Below are 13,184 nucleotides of genomic sequence, written 5' to 3'. Positions count from 1 at the left end.
GGGCCGACTCTCTTCTCTGTATACATCAATGATATACATCGCTCTTGCTGCTGGTGATTCTTTGATCCACCTCTACGCAGACGACACCATTCTGTATATCTCTGGCCCGTCTTTGGACACTGTTAACTAACCTCCAGATGAGCTTCAATGCCATACAACTCTCCTTCCGTGGCCTCTAACTGCTCTTAAATGCAAGTAAAACTAAATGCATGATTTTCAACCGATCGCTGCCCGCACCTGCCCGCCCATCCAGCATCACTTCTCTGGACGGATCTGATTTAGAATATGTGGACAAATACAAATACCTAGGTGTCTGGTTAGACTGTAAACTCTCCTTCCAAACTCACATTAAGCATCTCCAATCCAAAATTAAATCTAGAATCGGCTTCCTATTTTGCAACAAAGCCTCCTTCACTCATGCTGCCAAACATACCCTCGTAAAACTGACTATCCTACCGATCCTTGACTTCGGCGATGTCATTTACAAAATAGCCTCCAACACTCTACTCAGCAAACTGGATGTAGTCTATCACAGTGCCATCCGTTTTATCACCAAAGCCCCATATACTACCCACCACTGCGACCTGTATGCTCTCGTTGGCTGGCCCTCACTTCATATCCGTCGTCAAACCCACTGGCTCCAGGTCATCTATAAGTCTTTGCTAGGTAAAGCCCCGCCTTATCTCAGCTCACTGGTCACCATAGCAACTCCCACCCGTAGCACGCGCTCCAGCAGGTATATTGCACTGGTCAAGCCAACACTTCCTTTGGCTGCCTTTCCTTCCAGTTCTCTGCTGCCAATGACTGGAACGAATTGCAAAAATCTCTGAAGCTGGAGTCTTATATCTCCCTCTCTAACTTTAAGCATCAGCTGATCTTAGCAGCTTACCGATCACTGTACCTGTACACAGCAATCTGTAAATAGCACACCTGACTACCTCATCCCCATATTATTACTTACCCTTTTGCTCTTTTGTACCCCAGTATCTCTACTTGCACATCATCATCTGCACATCTATCACTCCAGTATTGATGCTAAATTGTAATTATTTTCACATCTAGGGCCTATTTATTGCCTACCTCCCTACTCCTCTACATTTGCCCACACTGTACATAAATAGAAAAATCGTTCTCTTCTTCTGTGTTATTGACTGTACGTTTGTTTGTGTAACTGTTGTTTTTGTTGCACTGCTTTGCTTTATCTTGGCCAGGTCGCAGTTGTAAATGAGAACTTGTTCTCAACTGGCCTACCTGGTTAAATAAAGGTGAAAAAAAAAAAGTCTCCATTCATGCTAGTGCTACCCAATACTTCCACTAATTGGCGCCCAGAAGATATTATCCTCTGTCCCTTTCTATCCTTCTATCTATGCTCTCCTGTCTATCTTATCTGTGCTTTCCTATCATTCTACTCCCTCTTTCCATAGTTTGGGTACTTCCAGAAGATCTCCCTCTATTGCTCTCAGATGACAAAATAAGGTGACCTGTCTGTCATCTGGGCAGTGTTATCTGCTGACAAAAGAACCCAGGCTCTGACTGACTGACAAAATCCTGCTCATAGAACCCAGGCCCTGACTGTCTGTGTTCCAGCTACAGTCCTTTCTCTCTGTCAGTGGTGAGAAAGTGACAGAAATAATAACCTTGGTATTTCACACGCTAAGGAACTGCTGACAGAAACTGTCCTAGGTCTTCTTTCCTTTCCTCTTCATTTCCTATGACACCATAGGGTAGGCTTTCATGAATATCATGGGCCCTTATCAGAAACATGTTCAAAATCCTTTAACACTCAAATATGACATGATTCAAATTTTTGTTTTACTGTACGGTGAAGCACAATCAATGGCTTATGTACTTGGTGGTAATGTTTGAAGTGTGCCTTTTGTTAGTACACAATACATTAAGCAAAAACAACCCCAACATAAAAAGATGTAGCCTGACACTAAGCTCAATTGGCTGATCAGTGTTATTCCCAGCGTAGGCATGTGCTGATGACTAGATCAGTCGGTCCATTGGACTAACCTTAAACAGAAAAGCCTCAGAGAAACTAAATGTTATACAGATGTTATTTGTACATTTTGGATGTCAATTGTGTTTGGATTTCTCTATTGAGGCTTATATCAAATGTAAGTGATTTGCTTATTTTTAGCATTTAATGAAAGTACAGACTTAAATGGTATATCATGCACTATAGTTGGAGGAAACATGGGAAAGTTATGTTGCTTTAAAAGGAAAAACGTATCTCACTTAAGAGACAAGTTGTAGAAAAGACTTCAGAGATTTTCACACTTCCCAGAGAGCATTTCTTTGTTTAAGCCCATTCAGCATAGTTCACACCCTCTTAAGCCTTAGCCCCACCCACACATATGAGTTGGCATGGCAGAAAGTAGTCTCTCTACTTAAACCCAGCTAAATTAAGGGCAACAATGTTTTTGAGAGCTGTACACTTTTGCAACACTTTTCCAGTTGCCCAAATCTATATCTTTTAAAAAAAATCTGCATTAGTAAAGAAAAGAGCAGTAAAAATATTTCTAATATTTCTAATATTTCTTGTCAGACCACTTTTTCCAAATGTTGTTATGTTAGTGTTATTCTAAAACTGATTAAATTGTCCCCCCCCCCCCCTCATTGATCTACACGCAATACCCCATGACAGCAAAAACAGGTTTTTAGAAATGTTTGCAAACTTATAAAAAATAAAACAATTGTGATATCACATTTACATAAGTATTCAGACCCTTTTCTCAGTACTTTGTTGAAGCACCTTTGGCAACGATTACAGCCTTGAGTCTTCTTGGGTATGCTTAGCACACCTGTATTTGGGGAGTTTGTCTCATTTCTTCTCTGCAGATCCTCTCAAGCTCTGTCAGGTTGTATGGGGAGCGTCGCTGCACAGCTATTTTCATGTCTCCAGAGATGTTCGTTCGGGTTCAAGTTCAGGCTCTGGCTAGGCTACTCAAGGACATTCAGAGACTTTTCCCGAAACCACTCCTGCGTTGTCTTGACTGTGTGCTTAGGGTCGTTGTCCTGTTGGAAGGTGAACCGCCCTAGTTTGATAACCTGCTCCAGAGCACTCAGGACTTCATCAAAGATCTCTCTGTACTTTGCTCTGTTCATCTTTGCCTCGATCCTGACTAGTCTCTCAGTCCCTGCCACTGAAAAACATCCCCACAGCCTGGTGCTGCCACCACCATGCTTCACTGTAGGGATGGTGTCGGGTTTCCTCCAGATGTGACGCTTGGCATTCAGGCCAAAGAATTCAATCTTGGTTTCATCAGACCAGAGAATCTTGTTTCTCATGGTCTGAGATTCCTTTAGGTGCCTTTTGGCAAAGTCCAAGCAGGCTGTCATGTGCCTTTTACTGAGGAGTGGCTTCCGTCTGGCCACTCTACCATAAAGGCCTGATTGGTGGAGTGCTGCAGAGATGGTTGTCCTCCCTGACCAAGGCCCTTCTCCCCTGATTGCTCAGTATGGCTGAGTGGCCAGCTCTAGGAAGAGTCTTGGTGGTTCCAAACTTCTTCCATTGAAGAATGATGGAGGCCACTGTGGTCTGAGGGACCTTCAATGCTGCAGAAAGGTTTTGGTACCCTTCCCCAGATCTGTGCCTTGACACAATCATGTCTCAGAGCTCTACGTACAATTTCTTCGCCCTCATGGCTTGGTTTTTGCTCTGACATGCACTGTCAAGTGTGGGACCTTATATACAGTACCAGTCAAAAGTTTGGACACACCTACTCATTCAAGGGTTTTTCTTTATTTTTACTTTTTACTATTTTCTACATTATAGAATAATAGCGCATATGGAATCATGTAGTAACCAAAAAAAGTGTTAAACAAATCAAAATACATTTGAGATTATTCAAAGTGGCTACCCTTTGCCTTTGATGACAGTTTTGACACTTGTCATTCTCTCAACCAGCTTCATGAGGTAGTCACCTGGAATGCATTTTAATTAACAGGTGTGCCTTGTTAATTCTTGGAATTTCTTTCCTTCTTAATGCATTTCAGCCAATCAGTTGAGTTGTGACAAGGTAGGGGTGGTATACAGAAGATGGCCCTATTTGGTAAAAAACCAAGTCCATATTATGGCAAGAACATCTCAAATAAGCAAAGAGAAACAACAGTCCATTACTTTAAGACATGAAGGTCAGTCAATACGGAACATTTCAAGAACTTTGAAAGTTTCTTCAAGTGCAGTCGCAAAAATCATCAAGCGCTATGATGAAACTGGCTCTCATGAGGACCGCCACAGGAAAGGAAGACCCAGAGTTACCTCTGCTGCAAAAAAATATACATTTTACCCCCTTTTTTCATGGTATCCAATTGGAAGTCAGTCCTGTTCCATTGCTGCAACTCCCATATGGACTCAGGAGAGACAAAGGTCGAGAGCTGTGCGTCCTCCGAAACACAACCCAGCCAAGCCGTACTGCTTCTTGACACAACACTCACTTAACCCCAGGGGTAGCCAGGTGGAAAGCATGGCCAACCGTAGATAAATCCTTATTGAAATTCTCGATTATCATGGATTTATCGGTGGTGACAGTGTTTCCTAGCCTCAGTACAGTGGGCAGCTGGGAGGAGGTGCTCTTATTCTCCTGGAGTTTGTGCTACAGGATGCAAATTTCTGTTTGAAAAAGCTAGCCTTTTCTTTCATAACTGACTGTGTATATTGGTTCCTAACTTCCCTGAAAAGTTGCATATCGCGGGGGCCATTCGATGCTAATGCAGTACGCCACAGGATGTTTTTGTGCTGGTCAAGGGCAGTCAAGTCTGGGGTGAACCAAGGGCTATGTCTGTTCTTAGTTCTACATTGAATGGGGCACGCTTATTTAAGATGGTGCTGTAAGCACTTTTGAAGAATAAACAGGCATCTACTGACGGGATGAGATCAATATCCTTCCAGGATACCCGGGCCAGGTCGATTAGAAAGGCCTGCTCGCTGAAGTGTTTTAGGGAGCGTTTGACAGTGATGAGGTGTGGTCGTTTGACCGCGGACCCATTACGCACGCAGGCAATGAGGCAGTGATCGCTGAGATCCTGGTTGAAAACAGCAGAGGTGTATTTAGAGGGCAGGTTGGTCAGGATGATATCTATGAGGGTGCACATGTTTACGGATTTGGGGTTGTACCTGGTGGGTTCATTGATAATTTGTGTGAGATTCAGGGAATCTATCTTAGATTGTAGGACGGCCGGGGTGTTAAGCATATCCCAGTTTAGGTCACCTAACAATACGAACTCTGAAGATAGATGGGGGGCAATCAATTCACATATGGAGTCCAGGGCACAACTGTGTGCTGAGGGGGGTCTATAGCAAGTGACAATGGTGAGAGACTTATTTCTGGAAAGGTGGATTTTTAAAAGAAGCTAAAACTGTTTGGGCACAGACCTGGATAGCATGACAGAACTCTGCAGACTGTCTCTGCAGTAGATTGCGACTCCACCCCCTTTGGCAGTTCTATCTTGGTGGAAAATGTTGTAGTTGGGGATGGAAATTTCAAAAATTTTGGTGGCCTTCCTAAGCCAGGATTCAGACACGGCTAGGACATTAGGGTTGGCGGAGTGTGCTAAAGCAGTGAATAAAACAAACTTAGGGAGGAGGCTTCTGATGTTAACATGCATGGAACCAAGGCTTTTATGGTTACAGAAGTCAACAAATGATAGCGCCTGGGGAATAGGTGGGTTGAAGCATGGTGGAGGAGGTGTGATGGTGTGTGGGTGCTTTGCTGGTGACACTGTCTGTGATTTATTTAGAATTCAAGGCACACTTAACCAGCATGGCTACCACAGCATTCTGAGGCGATACACCATCCCATCTGCTTTGCGCTTAGTCCCACTATAATGTGTTTTTCAACAGGACAATGACCCAAAACACACCTCCAGGCTGTGTAAGGGCTATTTGACCAAGACGGAGAGTGCTGCATCAGATGACTTGGCCTCCACAATCACCCAACCTCAACCCAATTGAGATGGTTTGGGATGAGTTGGACCGCAGAGTGAAGGAAAAGCAGCCAACAAGTGCTCAGCATATGTGGGAACTCCTTCAAGACTGTTGGAAAAGCATTCATCGTGAAGCTACATGATTCCATATGTGTTATGTCATAGTTTTGATGTTTTCACTATTATTCTACAATGTAGAAAATAGTCAAAATTAAGAAAAACCCTTGAATGAGTAGGTGTGTCCAAACTTTTGACTGGTACTGTAGATAGGTGTGCCTTTCCAAATCATGTCCAATCAATTTAATTTACCACAGGTGGACTCCTATCAAGTTGTTGTAATGTAATTTTAATGTTTGTGCTTTTCTTACAACTAATTTCTGTGTTCTATTCATGTGCTGTTCTAATAACCAATTTCTGTGTTCATTCAAGTGACTGATTTAATGAATCCTCACTTATCAGTGTCTGCAATTTGGCAGTACGCCCAGACCTTTGAGAATGAAAGATATCTCAGTTTCAAGGTCTCAGCTCAGAGAAGAAGCTTCGTTAGGTAATGGTCTGTCACATGTTATAAAACAGTATTGGTTGGTCACGTGAATGAAACAAAATGGTAATGATTAATTAATTATGTAAAATCATGCAAATATAACGTGTCTGTGTATAGCCGTATATGACAACTGCTGGGACTGCCCAGGCAGAGCTCCTGATTGACATGTGTACTATGGTGCATTGAGTTGGTTGGAACCTCTCCAGCGCGCTGACAAATTAACAATGATTCATTTAAGATTGACTTCGAGTGTCCCTGTGTAAGAATTTCCACAACATTGTAGAAACATCTCAAGGATGCTCAATGGAAACAGGATGCACCTGAGCTCTATTTAATTTCGAGTCTCATAGCAAAGGGTCTGAATACTTATGAAAAATTTGTTTTATTTTTAATACATTTGCAAAATTATCTAAAAACCTGTTTTTCTTTGTCATTATGGGGTATTCTGTGTAAATTGATGAGGGAAAACATTGATTTAAACCATTTTAGAATAAGGCTGTAAAGTAACAAAATGTGGAGGAAGGGGTCTGAATACTTTACGAATGCACTGTATATACTGACCAGGGAAGCCCCCATTCTGTTATAGACAGAAGCCTGTGACATGACAGACCAAACAGGACTCATCTCTCGGCATGTCCAACCACCCCATTACCTCAGCCAATCATGACTAGCCAGAAAGTACCCTGTCTTTCAGTGCTTTCTCCTGGGCTAAGCTAGGCTCATAACTTTATATTTTTATTCATATTTATGGATCTCACAAAAGGTCATAATTAAGGCATTTGAAAGTTCACATGTTCAAGGAGGCATTTCTGCATTTTTGGGGGTTTTGTTTTACCATCCCTCTTGTGAAGTAGGAACTGGCGTCAAATGCCTTTCCCTGTAACTGTTATTTCCAATTTCATATTAACTTTTCTGTTTGTCCTTGATACATCGGTAATCTGTTTCTCAACTTGTCTTAACGTATAGGTACGTATTCCAAGAAACTTTAAAGTTTGGAAGCAAAAGGCTGTTTAAAGTCGAAGTGAAGCCAAGAGTCCCATGAGTAACCTTTTGCTACAAAAAGTTAAAACTCTCCCTGTTTCCAACATGGCAACTGTTACACAGAAGTTAGTATAAACATCATTAATATTCCGCTCTATTATTTACACGATAAGGAAATGTCTGTGTAATAATCTACTTTTTAAAACTTCAGCTCTGTCCTCCACCCAGGTTTCCCACCTGGCTGTTACAGTAGTTTAATCTGGCTTTCAGTCCACTCACCGGCCTTGGTTTGTGATTACAGCAGCAGAAAATTGTGCTAATTTCTCTTACAATTTCATGCAAATGTTTTCTCAGGTGCTGACTGACATTTCACTCACTGCCATGAGTGAAATGTTTTCAGTGCTTTAAGACTACTGCCAGGTCCAGGCTCCCTCTCCTCCACGCTCTCTAGCGTCGCCTGTTAGGGCCTTTTCCTCTCTGAGAATAATGTAATGCTAACGTCATGCTACACACACACACGCAGTCTTGTATAACTAACCTTGTGGGGCCACACAATTCAGTCCCATTCAAAATCCTATTTTCCCTAACCTTAAACCCAAAACACAACCTTAATGCTAACCCTAGCTCCTAACCCTTAATCTAACCCTAACTCCTAACCCTAAGGGCCGGTTTCACAGACAAGGCAGGTTTAACTTCTGCTTAGTACTGTTTGTGAGGAAGAATTAACTATTTGGAATATCTAAATGAAGACCAACATTCACTACAGAGGCCAGCCAGACGAGTACTTGTGGATAGTAGTAATCCAATAAATTACTTTGATGAAATAGCTTTGAGACTGCTTTCGTATGTACAAAGAAAATGCTTTGGAGATAATATCTTTGCTTGAGCCTAGACTTTCTTCTCTATCTTAAAGAGGAAGGCCTTTACCCAATTCTCTCCAAGTTCTGATCACTTTGAGGTTTTTGGCATCTGAAATCTTTCATTGTGAAACTGGTGATTTGTGTGGTGCCAGTAAAGCAACTGTGTGCAATTCTATGAATATGGGCACTTCCCAGGAGTGATTGGCTCTATAGATGGATGTCATGTTCCCATCAAGTGTCCATCAACTCCTGATGTTGAGGAGTACAGGAACCATAAGAACTGGTTTCCATCAATGTTCAGGGTGTCTGCACTCCTAATTTAGAGTTTTCAAACATTGTTGCCCATTGGAAAGGTGCAACTCACAAATCAAGGATTTTTCTCAACTCTTCAGTGTGTCCTCAGTTTCAGAGAGAACAACATCGTGGAATACTACTTTGTGACAGTGGATATGGTAAAAGTAACTATTTCTTCACTCCATACATAAATCCCACCACAGCTGAGCAGCAAAGATATAATTGAGCTCATATCCACATGAGAGGGATGATCGAGCGTATGTTTAGATTATGGAAAAATCGATTCCAGTGTTTACGCAATACACTTCATTTCAAGCCAAGAAGATGCTGCAAGGTGATCATTGCTACAGCTGTGCTGCACAACTACCTGAAGCAGCATTGCTGTCCTGATCCTCCAATGGAAGATCAGGATCAAGCAGATGTTCCCATGGCTGAGGCAGGCAATGACCAACGAGGACTTGCACACAGAGTTGCTTTCACATTGCAGCACTTCAACCAGATGAGATTCATTTAAATATGTAATGTATTAATTATGGCTTATTTTTGCTTTGATAATGTTTGTTCTGTACAAAATTCAAATAGTGTGCAGCAAAATTAAATGAGCCAAGGCTGGTTTAAAATGTAGTTTGTGGTGATTAAAATACCAAATGACAAAAATGTATTTTTGACATATTGTTCACCATGGCTGATAATCACAATTGTCTCATTACTGTATCTTTTTTGGATCATGCCTCTCTCTTCCAACTTCATATCCAATTCAACCTGTAGAATTCTCATTTTTATTTCATGTTTTTCCTTCAGATATTTCATTTTATGCTCATAAAATTCTCTGGTTAACTTTTCATGCATGGTCATATTTTTTGTTCTCTGCTGAAAGGTGACGGCAGCATCTTCTCTCAGGGATGCTATAGCAGATGTGGAGGGTACACACTCACTGTGCACTGGCTCTTTCAACCTGTTCAGATTCCCTTCCTCTGAAAAAAGAACACTGTTAGAAGCACAAATAAACTCATATGGTCCTTAGAATGAAAGAAGAATAAAGATTGACAGACAGTGGGATATATTTACCAAAGGAAGTAACCAATTTACACTCTTTGGTATATGTACCATTTGCGCTCAGTTCTTCATCTGAACTGTCCAAATGGTCATCATCTGGTATACCATCCAGAGGTTGGTCATCATCTGGTATACCATCCAGAGGTTGCTGGTGCTCTATTACTCCAGACAGCAAGTCACTCAATTCATCAGTCTTGTCTTTTTTTGGTGGACCAGTAGTAAATCGTTCTCTTCTGATCTCCGCATTCTCTCTTTTTAAAGCCAGTTTAAGATTCTTCCACAGAGTCTAGGGCAGATATCATTCAATATAAGTGATGTCACAAGAATATGAGAAATGGGAAATAGTGATATTGAAGTTATCTCACCTGAAGTTGTTGTACTCTTCTTGTGGTTACATTTTCATTTGCATTGAATTCACTGCAAATTGCAGCCCAATCACTCTTTTTCTTTTGCTCAGTAGCAGTAGTATGGTTTTTACTTTCAATAACTGGATGGTTTGACAAAATTTGTTTTCGTAGTGTTTTTTCATGTTCACTAAAGTTTTTTGAACAAATTATTTTTGCCTCTGCCATTGTTTTGCCTCAAGATTCAGACCAGTAATGGGGTTTTCTATTCCATTTCAGGTTTTTATGAGCACCATTAGACCAACAGCATGTGCTCATACTTAATCAGGCTTAACCCAGGTGTTCGTATTTAGGCTTACTTACCTTACTCCAGGACTCCATATTCTCTGACTAATTAGAACCTTAATCCTAAACCCTCTAGAAATAGCATTTGACCTTGTGGGGACTAACAAAATGTTCCCAGTTGGTCAAATTGTTGTGTCATGTTCAAGAGCTGAGGAAGTATGATTGATTGAAGACTTGGGAGAGTTATGGGAGACTACCAGATCTTAAATTGAGCCAGTTTGCTACAGCATGAAAATAATCCTACAATCCTTTTTAAACTTCGAATACACTACAAGTTTGCATTTACTGCTGTGCACGAACATTCTCCACAACAAAAGAGTGATCAAATGAAGATCCTACATCTGTAGGGCCAGTATCAACAAAGCATCTCGGAGTAGGAGTTTTGATCTAGCATCAGCTTTAGATCATAATGAATGTTATAAGGACAGATCCTACATTAGCACTTCTACTTTGAGATGCTTTGTGTATACAGGCCTAGGCTATCGATCAGGCTACCTCCCATCCAAGTCTCTGTCCTACCTGCTGATAGCACTGAGACAAAGATTTGTTTGCAACCCATTGTTTGATTGCTGTCTATTTGTCCAGAACCTGCTGACAACTGCCTCATCTTAATTAGCATGTGGATTACAAGCATGGCCTACTAAAAAATCAGTGCTGGGCGACTAATGTAGCCTCCATCCTATCGTTGTAGCCTTTCTCCTATCGTTGTAGCCTTTCTCCTATCGTTGTAGCCTTTATCCTATCGTGGTAGTCTGTATCCTATCCTTGTAGCCTGTATCCTAATGTTGTAGCCTTTGTCCTAATGTTGTAGCCTGTATCCTAATGTTGTAGCCTTTGTCCTAATGTTGTAGCCTGCATTCTAATGTTGTAGCCTTTATCCTATCATTGTAGCCTGTATCCTATCCTTGTAGCCTGTATCCTAATGTTGTAGCCTTTGTCCTAATGTTGTAGCCTGCATTCTAATGTTGTAAACTTTATCCTAATGTTGTTATTTTGTTATTTGTTATTTTATCAGGATCCCCATTAGCTGTTGCAAAAGCAGCAGCTACACTTCCTGGGGTCTACACAAAACATGAAACATAATACAGAATGACACAATACAGAATAGACAAGAACAGATCAAAGACAGAACTACATACATTTTTTAAAAAGGCACACGTAGCCTACATATCAATGTATACACACAAACTATCTAGGTCAAATAGGGGAGAGGCATTGTGCCGCGAGGTGTTGCTTTATCTGTTTTTTGAAACCCAGTTTGCTGTTTATTTGAGCAATATGAGATGGAAGGAAGTTCCATGCAATTAGGGCTCTATATAATACTGTATGCGTTCTTGAATTTGTTCTGGATTTGGGGACTGTTAAAAGACCCCTGGTGGCATGTCTGGTGATAATTGTGTGTGTCAGGGCTGTGTGTAAGTTGACTATGCCTTCATCCTACTGTTGTAGCCTTTATCCTAATGCTGTAGCTTGTATCCTGATGTTGTAGCCTGTATCCTAATGTTGTAGCCTTCATCCTACTGTTGTAGCCTTTATCCTAATGCTGTAGCTTGTATCCTGATGTTGTAGCCTGTATCCTAATGTTGTAGCCTTCATCCTACTGTTGTAGCCTTTATCCTAATGCTGTAGCTTGTATCCTAATGTTGTAGCCTTTATCCTAATGTTGTAGCCTGTATCCTAATGCTGTAGCCTGTATCCTAATGTTGTAGCCTGTATCCTAATGCCGTAGCCTGTATCCTAATGTTGTAGCCTGTATCCTAATGTTGTAGCCTGTATCCTAATGTTGTAGCCTGTATCCTAATGTTGTAGCCTTTATCCTAATGTTGTAGGCTGTATCCTAATGTTGTAGCCTGTATCCTAATGTTGTAGCCTGTATCCTAATGTTGTAGCCTGTATCCTAATGTTGTAGCCTTTATCCTAATGTTGTAGCCTGTATCCTAATGTTGTAGCCTTTATCCTAATGTTGTAGCCTGTATCCTAATGTTGTAGCCTTTATCCTAATGTTGTATCCTATTGTTGTAGCCTGTATCCTATACATGTAGCCTGTATCCTAATGTTGTATCATATACTTGTAGCCTGTATCCTAATGTTGTATCCTATACTTGTAGCCTGTATCCTAATGTTGTATCCTATACGTGTAGCCTGTATCCTAATGTTGTATCATATACTTGTAGCCTGTATCCTAATGTTGTAGCCTGTATCCTAATGTTGTATCCTATACGTGTAGCCTGTATCCTAATGTTGTAGCCTGTATCCTAATGTTGTAGCCTGTATCCTAATGTTGTATCCTATACGTGTAGCATGTATCCTAATGTTGTAACCTGTATCCTAATGTTGTATCCTATACTTGCAGCCTGTATCCTAATGTTGTAGCCTTTATCCTAATGTTGTAGCCTGTATCCTAATGTTGTAGCCTTTATCCTAATGTTGTATCCTGTATCCTAATGTTGTAGCCTTTATCCTAATGTTGTAGCCTGTATCCTAATGTTGTAGCCTGTATCCTAATGTTGTATCCTATTGTTGTAGCCTGTATCCTATACATGTAGCCTATATCCTAATGTTGTTGCCTGTATCCTAATGTTGTATCATATACTTGTAGCCTGTATCCTAATGTTGTATCATATACTTGTAGCCTGTATCCTAATGTTGTATCCTATACGTGTAGCCTGTATCCTAATGTTGTAGCCTGTATCCTAATGTTGTAGCCTGTATCCTAATGTTGTATCCTATACGTGTAGCATGTATCCTAATGGTGTAACCTGTATCCTAATGTTGTATCCTATACTTGCAGCCTGTATCCTAATGTTGTAACCTGTATCCTAATGGTGT

This window comes from Salvelinus namaycush, chromosome 13 (assembly GCF_016432855.1).
Source record: "Salvelinus namaycush isolate Seneca chromosome 13, SaNama_1.0, whole genome shotgun sequence".
Classification (NCBI taxonomy): Eukaryota; Metazoa; Chordata; class Actinopteri; order Salmoniformes; family Salmonidae; genus Salvelinus; species Salvelinus namaycush.
The sequence above is the reverse complement of the archived record's forward strand: the minus strand, read 5'-3'. Positions refer to the sequence as shown.